The 18,301-nt window shown below is 45.7% G+C and overlaps 1 protein-coding gene across 1 annotated transcript in view; it reads right to left on the minus strand.

Moving 5' to 3' along the window:
• Nucleotides 1–18,163, minus strand: part of B3GALT5 (beta-1,3-galactosyltransferase 5) — a 95,683-nt gene extending 77,520 nt beyond the window's left edge. Inside the window, exon 1 of the mRNA XM_025380168.1 lies at nt 18,095–18,163. The gene's annotated coding sequence lies outside the window, so the exon portion shown is untranslated. The remainder of the gene's footprint in view (nt 1–18,094) is intronic.
• Between the last annotated feature and the right edge of the window lie 138 nt (nt 18,164–18,301).

The following is an 18,301-nucleotide window of genomic DNA, read 5'->3' on the forward strand; positions in this document are numbered from 1 at the left end:
TTGGTTTGGGTTTTTTCACTTGAATCACTCTACACCTACACCTGTTCTATGTGGGTCCCAGTTTATTCTTCCCTGGTAATGTTCCACTATGGTGTGAATGTTTAGGTCCCTCCCCCAAAGTTCATGTGTTGAAATCCTAACTGCCAGTGTGATGGTATTAGGAGGTGGGACCATTGGGAGGTCATTAGGGTCATGGGGAGGGAGCTCTCATGAATGAGATTAGTGTCCTTATTAAAGAGGTCCCAGAAAGCTGCCTTGCTCCTTCCACAATGTGAGGACACAGGGGAGAAGGTGCCCTTTATGAACAGGAAGCAAGCCTACACCAGACACCAGGGCTGCTGGCGCCTTGATCTTGGATTTCTCAGCCTGTAGAACTGTGAGAAATAAATGTCTGTTGTGTACAAGCCATCCGGTTATGGTATTCTGTTCTTGTTATAGCAGCCCAAATGGACTACGACATGCTCCCCGGGATGGTACCTGATTCTTCATGGTAGCCTGTAAAAACACAACTCCCTTATCTTATAATAGATTCTTAGAGCGGGGCACGATCTTAGGTTTCATCCTAGAAATTGGGATCTTTTAAGAATTTCCTCCACAGATTTGGATACAGTTGGTTCATGGGCCAGCACTGATGCATCACTATATTCTGGCAACAAGTTCACCCCAAATTTCTCTCCTCCTCAGTTAAATGTTTCTCATTCCTGTAACCAGTCCTGGGCTTGGTTTAATCTGGGCATCCCTTCAGAAAATACGTCACCCCCATAAATGGATACACACTCTAAATGCTGTCAGCCCACCACAGGCAACGAAGGAAATGATGTGACACAGTTTTTCTATGAATGTGGCCTGAGCATTTCCATTGCCTTATGTTTTGTCCCATTTTTAACTTATTGTCAGTTAAGTCTCCAGTTCTTTCTCAAAAGCATGGCACACGCAGTCAGGGAAAGAAAACTCAATGCAGAAATTTGCATTTACTCTTTTTAAATTTTAAAACGATTTTTGGTCAATGTTTTAATATTTAGATCAATTGAAAATAATACTACATTCCAAGCAAATGACAGAGATGAATGACCCAAAATAAACCTAGACCTTGACTCAATACCAAATATCTTAGCTGCTTGATTCAGGGCCTGGAAAAGAGAATTTGGAAGAACCAACTGAATGGACATAAGAGAGATCTTCCAATCACATGCCAATGCCCCAGGGAGACAATTCACCATGAAAAGGGCACTAAACAAGCAAGTGGGCAGAATGACCTGGCCAGGTTACTGTAGCCAGCCTCTGTCACCAGCCACACTAGCAGGCTCCTGAACGAAGAAGCCATAATGGCAAGGGTGAAGGTTACGCACGAGTCCAAAAGCATGGGCTCCTATTCACCAGCTGATCTCACTACTGCTACGACCCAATGTCCAATTTGCAAGCGACAGAGACTACCTCTGAGCCTCCAAGACACCATCATCCCTGGAGAAGACTAGCAAGACATGTCTTTGCAAGTTACTTACATCAGACCCCTTTCTGATGCAGCAATGCCTCTCAATGGGAACCAACACATTTTCTGGGTATGGTTTTGCCTTTCTTTCCTAGAAGGCTCAGCCGGCAGCACAATCTGATAAAATTTTTAAAACTATATGTATATATACACGCACACATACTTTTTTATCCACCAACTAAACAGCCTATATAACATTGCACTGGGTCAAGAGACCCACTTTACAAGAAAAGAAGTGTAGCAGTGTATACCAGAGCATGCAATCCCTTAGTCCTATCATATAATACAACACACGGAAGCTGCTAATTTAGTGAAGGCTTGGAATCATCTTTTGAAGACGCAACTGAGGCATCAGCTTGGAGGCGATAACCTGCAAAGATGAACCACCATCCTCCAGGAGGCAGCCTAAACCCTTCAAGAAGGTCCTCATATGGTGGTTTGTCTCCGATAAATGGTCACAAGAACAAAAGGGGGCGACGGAGTGGCCCTGCTCCCCATTACTCTCAGTGATCTGCTTGGGAAATTTGTGCTTCTCGTGCCCACACTCCAGGTGCTGTGGATATAAGGTCCTAGTTGACAGAGAGGGAATGCTTCTTCCAGGGCACACAGTAAGAATCCTATTGTGGTTCTGGCCCACTCTCTTTAAGCTTCTTGTGCCAAGAGACCAACCAGACAGAAAAGTATTTCCCTCCCAGCAGGGGCCATTGACCCTGCTCATTGGGGTGGGTAAGGCTACTGTCATGAGTGGCGGTAGGAAAGATCACACTGGTACCCAGGTGTGATCCACTGCGTGTCTTTTATTACACCCCTGCCCAATCTTGACAACAAATGTCCAAGTGTAGTTCTATGTCAACATGGTAGCCAGGTGTTCAGACTCCTTAGGATGAGGGTGCAGGTCACCCCCATGAGGTCAGCCACTTAGACCAGAAGTGCTACTCAGCCAAGAGCAGGGGAATACATAATGTGTAAGGGTGGAGGGAGAAGATGAGTAACCGCTGTGGCTTTGAGATGAGCTTGAGCAATAAAGACTACAGGACTACAGGGCTCTCCTGAGTTTCCCCAGGAAAGGAGATCAGCCAGAATGCTGGTGCAGCTGTTTAATGAAGCATGATTATGCGCTGCTACATCATCTGTTAGAAAAAAGGGGAAAAAGACACTAACTTGCAGCATTTGCCGATTACCGTGGTGTAAAAATTTCCTCCATAGCCTATTTCAAGCTACCGAAGGCTTAACAACTGTCCTGCAAAATTCCTGAAAAGTCTAACAATCTGCTGTCACAATCTGTTACAAGCTGGTTTCAGCACACCTTTGAAAGCACATTGCTCTGTGAAGGGAGTAGATCTGAGTTGATCTGGAGTAGATGCTCCAGGAATGTGAGATAGTAGATGCTGTCGCATACTTCCCAGGTCTGCCACCCTACCCTTTTCAGCACTGAGTCGTCCAGGAATTGCCCTTGGCAAAGGAAGCTGCCTTTCCTAAGGTTTTGCTGGGATCACCTGCATCTGATGAGGGGGGCGGCGGGGGACAAAGGCTCAGCCCTCTTGCCTCAGTGGGACAGCTTTCAAGGGCCATCCTAACTCCAGGGCTCCCAGCAGGATCCACTGATGACCTGCATTCAACCAAGGGCAACTCAATCACAGTTCACCGTCCCCCTCCATCCAATCATATTCCTCTCACCCCTCAAAAGAAAATATTCTTCAAGATGTCTCCAGCATGCAAATCTCAGAGGCTCAGAATCTGGTTCCCAGACCTACAAAAATTCAGAAGACACATTTTTGGCAAGAATCATCAAAATAGTGAAGAAGAGAAAGACCAAGAGAGTGAGAGAGAAAATATATAAATAAATATAATATAAAATAAAAAGGGGACATAACTATAGGCAAAATGAGATTTGAAATAGTGTAAGAACACCCATATCGTAATAATCTTGGGACCTAGGTTAGAAAGGATCTATTTCTAGGAAAATTGGCTGTTTACTCTGCTGATAGTTTATTTTGCTTTACAGAAGCTCCTTAGTATAATCAAGTCCCACATGTCTATTTTCAATTTGTTGCAATTGTTTTTGAAGACACTTGGGGTACAGTAGGGAGCTGTGCCTGCCCAGGATGGGGAAGGTTCACTTGGGGTGCAGTAGGGGAGAAAGATACTCAAATACCAAAACTGGTACCAGGAGAAAAAGACTAAAATAGAGAGTAAATGTTAAAGAAACTGAAGTAGTGGTCAAAGATCTCTGCTACCAAAAGACCTTCATTCGCTGATAATTTCCTTTGTTAGATCTCCCAAACATTCAAGAAACCATTAATTCCTAAGTTATCTTAATCTAAAATGTTCACAAAATATTAAAAAGAGCAAAATAAATCGGACACACTCACTTTAAGAGACCAATGTAATCTTAATTCTAAAACCAGAAAACGACAATGCAAATTACACACACACACGTGCACGCGCACACACACACATACACATATCTATATTTGCAAACTCATTTTGTTCTTTATTTTACTAAGTCATTTGTTCAGCAAAAATTCTAAATAAAACATTAGCTAGCTAAATCTAACTGTATGTATTTTTTAAAAAATTCAATGTGACCAAATAGAGTTTATTCTAGGAAAGCAAAGAAAAATCTGTCGATGTAATTTACAACATTCATAGACAAAAGGTATGTACAATCCCATGACCATTTCGATCAGGAATGAAAAAGTATTTGACAGGTTTCAGTGTATATTTTATGATTAAAAAGGTCTCTGCAATAAAAATCAGTTTCTTAAACTTCATAAAGCTTATATACCAAAATCTTACAGCAAATGTCAAGGGAGAGATGCTAGAAGCACTTTAAACTTAGGATAAGACAAGCATGTCCGTGATACCACTTCTGCTCATTCTAATAAGGAAGGAAACAGCAACCAGAGATGTAAGAATTGGGAAGGAAGCGACAAATCTGTCATTTTCTGTACCTTCTAAGAAATACAGACAGAATCAGGGGACAAAGCTCTTGAACTAGTGAGTGGGTTCAGAAAGAGTGCCAGAAATGAGCTTACCCAGGCTGGACTCAGTGGCTCACATCTGCAATCCAAGCACTTGGGGAGGCCAAGGCAGGAGAATTGCTTATGCCCAGGGGTTTGAGACCAGCCTGGAAAACATGATGAAACCCCGTCTCTACTAAAAATACAAAAAATTGGCCAGGTATGGTGGCGTGCATCTGTGATCCCAGCTACACAGGAGACTGAGGTAGGAGGGTCACCTAAGCCTGGGAGATCGAGGCTGCAGCGAGCCATGATCACGCCACTGCACTCCAGCCTGGGCAACAAAGCGAGACCGTCTCAACAAAAACAACAACAACAACAACAACAACAAAGAAATCAGTTTACCCTGCAAAAATGCGATGACATTGCAACTAGAACACGTTGTCGAAAATAAGATGCCGCTAAAGAAGAACTAAAACTCTAACTATCAAGATATTAATATAGCCAAGAATTTACAGACTCTCTGTGGGAAAAAAAAAAAAAAAAGTTAAAACTCTGTACAGGACACATTCGCTCACGCAACAAAAATGGTTGCTTGGTGCTATGCGCTGTACTGCAGTCTAAAGGTAGAGCAAAATAACAAACCAATACCTGCTCTCATGAAGTTCAAATGCTAGTGGGAGAGAGAAAATAAAAAGTAAATATAAGAAATAAATTATATAAGGTAGTATAAGAATGTAGTATAAGGTCAGAGCTTACTGCAGCCTCGACCTCCCAGGCTCAGGTGATCCTCCTACCTCAGTCTCCTGTATAGCTGGGACCACAGATGCATGCCACCATGCCCAGCTAATTTTTTGTATTTTTAGTAGAGACAGGGTTTCACCATGTTGTCCAGGCTGGTCTTGAACCCCTGGGCATAAGCAATTCTCCTGCCTTGGCCTCCCCAAGTGCTTGGATTACAGACGTGAGCCACTGAGTCCGGCCTGGGTAAGCTCGTTTCTGGCACTCTTTCTGAACCCACTCACTAGTTCAAGAGTTTTGTCCCTTGATTCTGTCTGTATTTCTTAAAAGGTACAGAAAATGACAGATTTGTCGCTTCCTTCCCAATTCTTACATCTCTGATTGCTTTTTCCTTCCTTATTAGAATGAGCAGAAGTTTAAATGCTAGTGGAAGGGAGAAAATAAAAAGTCAATATAAGAAATACATTCTGTAGGGTAGTATAAGAATGTAAGTTTCCTGGGTGCAATAGAATGGGTTTAGGGATGCTGGAGAGGGGATCTCAGATTGAAGGGGGTTGCCAAAGTAGGCCTCGTAGAGAGGTTGATAATTGAGCAAAGACTTGAATAAGAAACAGAGTGAGGCATGGCGATACATCGGGGAAGAGTGTTCTAGGCAGAGGAAGCAGCCAGTGCAAGAGGTCCGGGGTGCAAATGTGCCTGACATATTCAAGGACCAAAGTGAAGGCCTGTGTGGGTGGAGCAGGGTGAATGAGCAGGAGCTGTAGGAGACGTGTTCCAGGGCCACTGGAAAAAGGAATGACGCATTCTGACTGACATTTAAAAAAATCATTCCGGCCCAGGCACAGTGGCTCACACTTGTAATCCCAGCACTTTGGGAGGCCAAGGTGGGCAGATCACTTGAGGCCAGGAGTTCGAGACCAGTCTGGCCAACATGGTGAACCCCTATCTCTACTAAAAATACAAAAATTAGCTGGGCACAGTGGCACAAGCCTGTAATCCCACCTACTTGGGAGGCTGAGGCACGAGAATCGCTTGAACCAGGGAGGCAGAGGTTGCAGTGAGCCAAAATCGCACCATTGCACTCCAGCCTGGGCAAAAGAGGGAGATCCACCTAAAAAAAAAAAAAAATCATTCCAGATAGAGTGTAAGGGAAGATGGGAAAGCAATGAGAAGGTACTGAAAATATCTAGGAAAAGCAGAGAGGCTTGGACCACAGAAGCAGCAGGGAAGACAGGAAGAGGTAGTCAGATTCGGAAGTATTTTGGAGAGCCACTCAACAGCATTTCCTCATTGATTCGCTATGAGGTGTGAGAAAAAGAGAGGCGTCCGGGGGACTTTCAGTGTTTTTGGCCTGAGCGGTTACAGGAGTAGAGCCCCCACTGAAGTGGAGAGAGCAGGTTGGAGGGAGACCACAGGTTCTGTCCTGGACGCGTTCGGTTTGTGTACCAGCCATCCCAGCAGAGAGGTCAGGCCGCAAGCTGGATCAAGGCGTCCAGAGTCCAGGCGGGAAGAGAAGTGGACATGCAAATGTGTGAGTCATGTGCGTGTAATTTGTATCCACAGCCATGAGCTTGGAAGAGAGGGAGCAGGTGTAGACAGAGAAGAGAAGAGGTCCCAGGACAGGGACCCAGGCAGGAGAGCAAAGGAGAGAAAAAAAAAAAAGCAGAAAGCAGCTGGAGAGGCAGGAGGCAAACCTGGAGCGGGAGACCACAGAAGGCCGGGAAGCAGGCGGAGGAAGGAGAGTGAGCCGCGCCAGGCGCTGCTGATGGCTCCGGGAAGCCGAAGGCTGAAGTTCCATGGCTGCCGCTTGGTGAAGGGGAGCTTATCGATGACAGCGACAAGAGCAGTTTGGGGAGAGGGGTGAGAAAACCCGACTACAATAATTTCAAACTAGAATATCACCTTTGCAACATTTCCATAAATCTAAGATTATTCTGAAACAAACATTTTCCTTAATAAAATAGAACAAGAGGAGAGGAACTAGGAACAGGAAGTAGGGACAATTCTCAGAGGTATTCTGTAAAAGGGAGCAGAGAAATAGGCAATAGCTAAGGAGGAGAGTGGGATCAACAGAAGATTTTTTTTAAGGTGGAAGAAATAAAAACATGTTTGTGCACTTATGAGCCAGGAAAGAGATAGAAATGATGATGTAGGAGAGGGAGGGGAGGCTTACGCAGCAGCACACCTTTCAACAGGCAATGGGGGACAGGTCCTAGACGCAAGCAGGAGAACTTCCCCACTCTAGGAGCTTGGGCAGTTCATCTCTATGGCAGCAGAAGGGAACGTGGAGGATATAAATGCAGACACAGGTGGGTGGATAGGTGCAGTGGGAGTTTGGAAACGTTCTCTTTCATGTCTTTAGTGAAGAAGGAAGCAAGATCACCAGCTGAGAGGGGAAGAAGGAGAGGATGGTGGGAAGCTGAGAAGAAGGGAACCTCTTGGCATCTTCACCTAGGAGAGTGGAAAAAGCCAGTGCGTCGGGAATACACAGCACTGCGGGCTTGCAGGGGAGTGCGGGTGCCCACTTGATGATGTCGGTCATTCGTGTAAGTGGGACCAGTGGGTGCGGTTTTGTTTTTCTCTAGCCCCATTCTGTTAAATCGGCATGAACGAGGAGTGGACATGGCAAATTGCAGTAGGCAAATTGCAGTGCATCAGCACCACGACCTGAGCAAGCAAGAGCAATAAAATAACATGTGCAATGAAGCGAGCAGCAACAGGGAGCTGGAAACGTGGCAGCAAGTGACTATCGTGTGTGACCAGGACATTCAACTAAGTGAGCAGGAATGAGGACAGGCTGCAGGGCCCACAGGGAAAGGACAGGGGAAAGGGGTCCATGAGTTGTGTGCAGGTTGCTGAAGGGTCCGTGGATTGGCAGAGTTCAGGCAGTAGACAGAGCAGAGTGGCAAGGCCAGGAGGTGGTGGACAGGGAGTGGAGATGTCCAGCTAGGATTACAGAGACATTATACTAACCGGTAATGACAAAGCCCAGGGCAATGCTAGAAAGTTCCAATAGAACTATCTGTGATGATGAAAGTGTCCAATATCTGCATTAGCCAACACGGCAGCTGCTAGCCACAGACACTTGAAATGTGGCTAATGCAACTAAGAAATCAAATGTTTACTTATTCTTGATTGTGACTAATTTAAATGTATATAGCCACTAGTGGTTAGCGGCTACCATATTGGACAGCACAGGTCTAAGGTATAATAAACCGTAAGAGTGAGGCACTTGGGTTGCAGGCAGGAGAAGATGTGTATAGGACAAAATCATTGGGAGAGAGAGATTCAGGGAACTGGAAAGTTCCTTGTTGGAAGAATCAACCACATGGACTAAAATCATGCAGAACTAAGGCTGGATGGTGATGGAGAGAGTGACAGGGAACCAGGAGCCCCAATCACTGAGAAGTGAGCAGTCAGCAGATGGCTGCAGCCAGGGGGAGAGAGGGATGCGATCTGATGAGATGAGACAAAGCTGAGGCATTTAGAGAGGTCCAGAAGGGATGAGAAGAAGCAGGAGGGACCCCTGCCCCACCTCCAGGTCCAGCAGAGTGTATTCTAGAAGGAACAGTGGAAAGGCCCAAGGGTTTGGGCAGGAAGGAGAAATGCAGTGAATATTGCGGATACTCAGACACTGTGGGGATCTGGAAGGAGCCGATGAGGAACCACCTAGAATTCCATGGCATCCGTGGTGACTGACACGCATGTAAGTGAGAGGCACGCAGAGGCGAGCTGTGATGGACACAGGGCTAGTGCGTGTGTTGACACTGGTTGCTGGGACCCAGGAGGGGATCTGGATTCCCTCAAACGCCTGCCAAGGGAGGCCTTCCCCACAGCTGCCACGCCTCTCTCCAGAGTCTCACTGAAATCCTTCTTGGTGGAGGGTAGGAGACCGGGAGAGGTGCATTCCCCGCTAGGCATAGGAATGCTTTACTTCAAGCACTCAGGGTATATTCTAGATCCTTGTTAATAGGTGCAAAGATGTCATGAATCCACGGAAGATGCCACTTAGATGGGTGAAAACCAGAATAAAGATGTCATTCTCCCTGCATTAAGATATAAATGCAATCCAGTTGCAATAAAATTACAGGCGAGTGTTTTGAGAAATTCAGTAAACTTATTTTAATTTTACCATGGAAGAAGAAAGGTCTATGAAGAGCTAGGTTAGACCGAGTGTGGTGGCTCATGCCTGTAACCCCAGCACTTTGGGAGGCCAAGGCAGGCAGATCACCTGAGATCAGGAGTTCAAGGCCAACCTGGCCAACATGGTGAAACACTGTCTCGACTAAAAATATAAAAGTCAGCCCAATATGGTGGCGTGTGCCTGTAATCCCAGCTACTCAGGAGGCTGAGCCAGGAGAATCACTTGAACTCAGGAGGTGGAGGCTGCAGTGAGCTGAGATCATACCACTGCACTCCAGCCTGGGCAACAGAGCAAGATCCTGTCTCAAAAAAAAAAAACAAAAAAAAACTAGGTCAACTTTTAAAAAGCCAAGAGCCAAGTGAGACTGGGCACAGGTGGTTCACGTCTATAATCCCAGCACTTTGGGAGGCCCAGCCTGATGGATGACTTGAGCCCAGGAGTTAGAGACCAGCCTGGACAACATGGCGAAACCCTGTCTCAAAAAAAAAAAAAAAAAAAATATATATATATATATATATACACACACACACACACACACACGTATACAAAAATTGGCTGGGCGTGGTGGTGCACACCTGTGGTCCCAGCTACTTGGGAGGCTGAGGTGAGAAAGATCCCTTGAGCTCCGGGACCACTGTGCTCCAATCTTGGACACAGAGCAAGGCCCTGTCTCAAAAAGAAAAAGAAAAAAAAAAAGCAAAGTAAAGTAAAGCAGGCTTGTTCTGCTAGGCATTAGAACACATCTCAAAGTGATGGTAATGAAAAGACAGCATGCAAGCTGCACAAAGTAGAAACTATATCCAGGAGACAGAGTAGAGAGTACCGAGGGAAACCTGTGTCCGAAAAGGATTTAATGTATAGTAAAGGGAAACAAAACTCAATAAGGAAAAGAGGACAATGGTTAGTAGATAGTGCTGGAGACACCATGACTGTATCAATCAAAACATGACTGAATCTCTACCTAACACAGAAAAATCATCGTGCGCTGCAGATGAATGCAACACCTGCCTGAGGAAGGTAAAAGGGTGAGGATAACAGAAAGACATATAAGAGAATATCTTTATGATTTGCAGATAGGGTAGGACTTCCTAAAACTTCCAATGTACAGAAATATTAATAAATTTGTACGAAAATGAAGGAGTTTTGTTCCAAATGGTCACCCCAGAGACAAAAATAAATACAGGACAGACAGGGAGAAGATTTTGCAACAGATAAAATCTACCAGACAAAAACCAGAAATGTAGAACCAAAAAATGCCACAAACCAACAAGAAAATCCCAGCAGCTCTAATAGTCAAATGAGTACCAGCAGTTTACTGAAATGCAGCCAGATGAAAGGTCGCCTGCACTGGGGGAGATGATGGCCGTCATCAATAGGTAGAGAAATGCAAATTAATACCCTGGAAAATCACTTTCCACTTATTAGCCTGGCACAAACTCAGCAGCTGATGCCAAGCGCTGGCAGAGATGGAAGGACACTGGAACTGTGCCCACTGGTGGGAGGGGAGGCTGGGCACAGTCGGGCCCAGCTCACCAATTAGGCCTCAGCACCCCAGGGCCTGGCATTTCTGATTCCAGGCATAGAAATGTCCACATGGCCCCTTGTGGAGACATGTTTGAGAATACTTGTCACAGCTTTATTTGGAGGACAGAGAGCTGGAAGCACTCGGCATCCACCACTTGAAGAAAGGAGGGTGAAATGATTTCCTCCGGCAGAACCGCCAAGTACCCGGCCGCTAAGAGAAGTGATGGCTTAGAGAAAATAAGAGACAGAGAGATTCACAACAATAATTTCGTGAGTGTTTTTTAAATGACTACAAAACAATGATATCTGTTTGTAGGAACACATAACAAAATGCTATCCATTAAACCCAAGGGGAGGGGAAGGGGGACAGTGCAGAGCCCAGGTCAAAGAGACGGACTGCCCGGGCTTGGCCCTGACACCACACGCAGCTCAGCAAGCTCCTCCAGCTGGAGGCCACGGTGGAATCCATCTCAACACTTGTAAGTGGGGAACAAACAGTGAGTGTGCAGAAAGCCCTTAGAACAGCATCTGGTCTGAAAGCGACACTGGAAGGGTTGGGTCATTGTTGTTGCTGTTATAAAAGGAAATTAAAGAACCAAACAAGTGAGAGTCCTTGCATGAAGCCACACTGAAAATGTGCCAAGAAGCGAGCACTGTGAACAGCTCAGCCCTCTGAACCTGATGTCCAAGCAGGAATGAGAGAGAGATGGAGAGGGAGGGAGGAGGGAGAGAGGGAGGAAGGGAGGAGGAAGGAGGGAGAGGGGAAAGAGGGAGAAGAGAGAGAGAAGGAAGGAGGGAGAGGGAGGGAGGAGGGAGAGAGGGAGGAAGGGAGGAGGAAGGAGGGAGAGGGAGAGAAGGAAGGAGGGAGAGGGAAGGAGAGAGGGAGGCAGAGAAAGAGGGAGAGAGAAGAAGGGAAGAGAAAAAGGACGGAGGGAAAGGGGAAGGTAAAGAGGGAGAGGGAGGAAGTGGAGAGGGAGGAGGAGGTCTTCAATGGGGGTGGAGAAGAGGATACCACTCTGCAGCTTCAGGAACTAATACTTTAGTCTTGATTGCTGCTCTCCAGGAAGCGTCACAATGGGTCACATGCCCTGGCAACAGGCAATTTTGATTATTCACCAGACAGTAGCCCAGCAGTTGTCCCTTATTGGAAGAGCTCAGGGCGATCTGTCTCGGGATGTGGCAGTGTCTGCAGACCTACCTAAAACTGCCACAGAGTATGGTATTTCCACAACATCCTCTTATCCCTTGCCAAAGTTGGCAAATACCGTAAGTTCCTCAGTGGAAGCTTGGTGGGTATTGCTAGAAGCTGTGCCAATGTGCAGTCATGGCAGGTGGTGCTGAGCCACGGGTTCCTTGTCTTGCAAGAGCAGTGCCACCTACAGAAGAGAATGTTCCACAATCTGACACTCAAATGACAAAGAGCCGGAGGCAGTATCTTTCCAGGTTCCTCCCCAAGACTCCCCCAGCATCTGCACCTTGTTTTCCGCCCTAGGAAGCTTGCTTTCTTGGGGTCTGGGTTGGCCACACTCATATCCCTAGGGATCCAGAGGATCCCTTGCTCTATGATTTCAAAATTAACTCAGCAAAGGGGAGCCCCAGCAGGGGACTGGGAGGCAGAACAGTAAAATCTCTGCCTTATTCCCTTGACCATCTCCTGCAGGGTGGCTGTGGTCACTGCCCCACTGAGGCACCTTCTCTAGAGACTCTCGCCTTCCCTGTCCCTTTGCTCACTTCCTCCCTCCCATCCCTTTGGTTTTAGGGATGGTAACAGCTGTTCCACCACCCTCCCTTTCCCTATTACCACACAACCCTGGTGGTTTCCCTACACCTTTGTACCTGGTGCCTTTATTAAGCCTTTCTTGGTTTCCCTAATTTGAGTGTGCTTTTCCTGCCTGCCGGGACACTGATTCTGGTGCCCTGTCATTATTATAAGATCCAATTACATCTGCTTCTATTCCTGGGCCCTGATACAGGCTTATTTCATGCCATCTTTTTAAAGAGCCACTTACATCCCCAGTCATGTTCATTATATATGCTGTGCTGAAGTCTGTTCTCAGTTCTTAAGATTTTCAAAGTCATCCTTGACTTTCCAAGTACTGCACCAAACACTCCAAAGGCATTTCCTAATTTAATTCACACAACACCAATAATAGATGACGTTGCCACTATCATTTTATAGATGAAGACTTTGAGACTTTTGGCTAAAATATCACAGCCAGTTAAGGATCTGCTTATCTTTGGGAAGTTATCAAGAATCTTTGATCAAGATCTTTATTGATTTTGCATCATCATTTTGGGGGACGTTCTGTTGGTGGTAAGTTTCTTCTCAAAGTGGCTCAAAGAGTTTGTAGCACTATTTCAAATAGCACTAATTCTCAATGATGGGGACTCTGCACTGGCTGCTGGCCGCTCTCAGATTGTCAGAGTATTGAAAATGAGTCAACATCTACTTAAAGGTTTTTTTTTCTTTCTTTCTTTCTTTTTTTTTTTGAGACAGAGTCTCACTCTGTTACCCAGGCTGGAGTGCAGTGGTGCAATCTCCACTCACTGCAAGCTCTGCCTCCCAGGTTCATGCCATTCTCCTGCCTCAGCCTCCCGAGTAGCTGAGACTACAGGCACCCACCACCATGCCCAGCTAATTTTTTGTATTTTTAGTAGAGACAGGATTTCACCATGTTACCCAGGATGATCTTGATCTCCTGACCTCGGGATCCGCCAGCCTTGGCCTCCCAAAGTGCTGGGATTACAGGCATGAGCCATCACGCCCGGCCAACATCTACTTAAAGTTTTAAGATCATTTCCCTTAGCCAAGAGGGGCAAGAAAAGAGAGCCGGAGACAGAGTGAACTTTGTAGTGATTGAGTAATGTCTCCCCAAAATTCAAGTCCACCTGGAATCAGAACGTGACCTTACTGGGGAAACAAGGTCGCTGCAGATGTAATTAAGTTAAAGATCTTGAGATGAGATGTCCAAGTTTTAGGGTGGGCTGGTGGACACCAACCCTATGGCTGGTGTCCTTGTAAGAGGAGATGAGGAGACACAAAGACCAGAGGAGAAGGCCGTGTGGGACTGGAGGCACAGGCTAGAGTGAGGCTGCCACAAGCTGAGGAGTAACTGGGGTCACAGAAGCTGGAAGAGGCCAGGGAGGATCCTCCCTAGAACCTTCAGTGAGTTGCAGCTCTGCCAATACCTCAGTGGCAGATTTCTGCCCTCCAGAATTGTGAGAGAACACATTTTCGCTGTTTTAAGTCACCAAGTTTATGGTAGTTTGTTACCTAGGAAACTAATACAGTTGGATTAAACAACCTGGCGACAGGAACCTTATTTGAACCATCATAGAAACACTTTATCACCTAAAGCAAACAGTCAATGCAAAAGAATAATACAAGATAAAGAAAACATCGGCAATTATCTAGCAAATGCATACGGTGTGTTAAATTATTACTTCTAAAGACTGGGGAAAAAATGAGAGGAGAAAGGGGATTTTTATTGTTTGTGCCATTTAGATTTTTTTTTTTTTTTTTACCATGAACAAATACTACATTTATAACTTTTTAAAAAGATGATGCTGACATTAAAGGGGTTTGGGGTGGGGAGGCCTTACCTGGTAGGTCAGGGGGCATTTGATGCAAACATGCAGGTGTTGTTCCTTAAGTCCCTGTTGATTGATATCCCAATATAGTCCATGCCCCACTTTGGGGTCTTCACCCCTTCAACAAAGCTCTTAACCTTGTTTGGCTTGTTGTCACATGTGTCTCCAGTTAACTGGTGTTTTCTGAGTGTGGTGTGACTTGCTTCTGCCCTGTAGCTTTTGTTGCTGCATGACTGAGAGAGAGAGAGAGTCAGAGACACAGAGAAGGGCAGGAAAAGAGAGACAGAGCAGAATGAATTGGCAGATGCCTCTCTAGCCCCAGCCAGCTTTGTACAGGTGCCACGGTCCTATCACTAGGACCTCTGAAGTCGTCAGGAACCTAATGACCCTCAGTACAGCTGGTTGTTTTCCCCAAGCATGTTGCCCAGGGCAAATCTTCAATTGATGTGGCCTTTAGGATGGGGGACAGGATGCCTACAGCCTAGAATCTCACAGCTCTACCCATGCCAGCCCATAGGGAACTCATGTAATTCAGAGCTACAGGCAGGAGTGGGCGATGTAGGGGCAGCACTTGCCTTAAGGCAATTAGAGGCTCCCAAATCCCACTAGGAACCACTTATACCCAGTTTGAACTGAAGACTTTCTAGGCACCATAAGCTGTGCGAGACACTTTGGGTGTCTCTTCATAGAATCCTCATATCACCCCCTTGGGTTCAGTACTAATATTCTCCACAGCTCTCTTGATGACACCAAGTGTATTAGTCCATTTTCACACTGCTATAAAGAAACACCTGAGATTAGGGAATTGATAAAGAAAGGAGGTTTTATTGGCTTACTATTCTGCAGCATACAGGAAACACGGCTGCATCTGCTCAGCCTCTGGGGAGGCCTCAGGAAACTTACAATCATGGTGGAAGGCAAGGGGGAAGAAGGCACTTCTAACATGGCCAGAGCAGGAGGAAGAGAGAGCAAGGGGGCAGGTGCCACACACTTTAAAACAACCAGATCTCATAAGAACTAAATCCCGAAAACAGCACTACGGGGATGGTGCTAAACCATTCATGAGTGACTGCCCCTATGATCCAATCACCTCCCACCAGGCCCCACCTTCAACACTGGGGATTACAATTTGACATGAGATTTGGGCAGGGCCACAGACTCAAACCATATCACCAAGTCTTGCCCAAGGTAATGCAGCCATTAAGCAGAAGAGCTGGGAGGTGAACCCTGCCCTTTCTCCTGTGCACTGGAGCCTGAGGCATGAAACCACACAAGGCCCTGGCCAGTCTCACCCTTGTGACTTCAGGAAACAAAAGACAAGCCATCCACTAGAAGATGCAGTGAGACCTTCAACCGTTTTCATTCTTAACTTGGGGAACTTCAGGGTGCCCTGCTGGCAAAGAATCCCAGAGGCTTCAGGGCCCAGGAGGGGAAGAAATTCTTTGCCTGTGGCTGATTCGCCTTGCCTATCCCTTTTCCCTTCCCAGACCCCCAGCAGGCAGCTGCTAAGGAACACTACTCACCTCCAGCAAGGACTGCCAGAGTACAGCACCTCCACATGCATTCCTAATCCTCAGCTGTAGGAAAAAGCATAAGTGTCCATCCCCAGAGTAGGAGGTTCTATACGAAGCAGGATGGCTGGCCAATCCCACCCACAGTGAGTCCTATGGTGACCATTATGATAATAGGAGTTAAGAAGAAATCACTTAGGCAGATAGCAAGGGTATCTGCCTTGGTAAGGTTTTTCTTTTTAATGAAAAGCAGCCCCGAATTACTTTCCTTTCTAACGAAGAGCATCCTGTAAAATCAAGCTGCAGACATAGATACCTGCATTGTGCCAATCATGTTCAAGATGGCGGCTCCATCTTCCCTTCTCTTTGTCAGCCACATGTAATGTAAGGAGCAGACAAGATGGCACCAATCACCTGGAAAGCTCATTTGCATAAGATGAGGGTGGGGCAACCAGCCATCCCCGCATGCTATGTAAACATCATACGTGATGGAACCAATTCTCTGAGCCCTATATTAATCAGACACCGCCTCCTCAAACTGGACTATAAAACCTGGTGCATTCACCAACAGCCAGTCCTTTCTGCTTGGAGACCCCTTTTTCTATGGAGAGAGCTGTTTCTCTTTCTCTTCTCTTCTGCCTGTTAAACCTTGGCTCCTAAACTCCTCGTGTGTGTCTATGTCCTAAATTTTCCTGGCACACGACAACGAACCCCAGGGTATATACCCCAGACAACGTAGCCGCTTCAGCTACAGTCCAGAAGTTAAACTAACATCTTGAGTAACTTCAAACCCAAGTCAAGAGTTAGGCTAACTCTCACTGTACACTTCCATAGACACATTCTATACTGTAGTAATACTTTCCAAAACATAGGCACACGGCCTGATTAGCTTAGCCATAGTTGAGCCATCAAGGGTAGACCTAGGAATATAAAACAGGGTTGAACCCTAACTGGTCACAGTGCTAAGTACACTGCATACATTTTCTCATCCAATTCTCACAACATTCTAAGGTACTATTTTTATCCCAATTTTAGAACTGAAGAGTCACCCAAAAAGAGGTTGAATCCTTCAACCAGAATTACTGTATTAGTCCATTTTCACGCTGCTAACACATACCAAGACCGAGCAATTTACTAAAGAAAGAGGTTTAATGGACTCACAGTTCCACGTGGCTGGGGACGCCTCACAAACATGGTGGAAGGCAAAAGGCACATCTTACATGGCAGCAGCAAGAGAAAATGAGAGAGAAGCGAAAGCGGGAACCCCTTATAAAACCATCAGCTCTCGTGAGACTTATTCACTACCACGAGAACATTATGGGGCAAACCACCCCCATGATTCAATTATCTCCCACCGGGTCCCTCCCACAACACGTGGGAATTATGGGAGCACAATTTAAAATGAGATTTGGGTGGGGACACACAGCCAAACCATATCAATTACATATCTGGAAAATAAGAAAACCAAGATCTAACTGAAAAGCCTAGAATTCTACCACTGTCACCTCCAATGCAGATGTTGTTGTAAATCAAAATGAACTGGAATTCAGGCACATTTTCACTGTCACTAAAATTTGCAAATCAAACACTCCTCTTTTTCTAGAATTCAAAATTATACCTTTTTTCAGGTTAAATACTTCTAGTCCCATTTTATTAATTTGGAGTATATTTTCTCTTGAATTTATAACACACTGATTATTTTTCAGTTGGCAATAAATACCCTTCCTAATATGACCACAGTAGACAACTTTAGAAATCATGCCTTATGAACGACAAGCCAGTTTAAATCCCACTTCATTCCTGAGTGGGAAATCCCACTAAGCCAGCAACTAATGGAAGTATAATATTCTAATAGTTGGGTTATTTTAAAACAAACTCTGTAGAAAGGATGGCTTTCATAATCCCTTTTAGATGCTCGAGACAGCTTTGGTACCGTCACAGAATGAGAAATGTTTAAAGACCATGTTCAAATGATTTACACGACGAGCATTAAATGTGTTTCTGCAGGAGCATGTCAAATGAAGCAACGGTACGGTTTTGGAGAGCAGGCCTGAATTACATTCAGCAGGTTTGCTAGCACATTGCATTCATCTGTTCATAAAATAATTAACGCATGAAGGGTAAGACTCACATTTTTCCCTCCTGGGTCTTCGGGCTGAAGGCTTGTCTTTGCCACCATCACAACCAGCAGCTTTCCTGTGCCCAGTTGAACACAGAAAAGTCTTTGTTGTAGGAATTAGCCTCCCAGCCTGAGGGCCTTGGGCTCTCAGAGCCACTTCATTGATGGCAATGCTGTTGCCATAGTTACCAGGCTCACCCTCCACAGTTTGCCTCTTCA

Source organism: Theropithecus gelada, chromosome 3 (assembly GCF_003255815.1).
Source record: "Theropithecus gelada isolate Dixy chromosome 3, Tgel_1.0, whole genome shotgun sequence".
Lineage (NCBI taxonomy): Eukaryota > Metazoa > Chordata > Mammalia > Primates > Cercopithecidae > Theropithecus > Theropithecus gelada.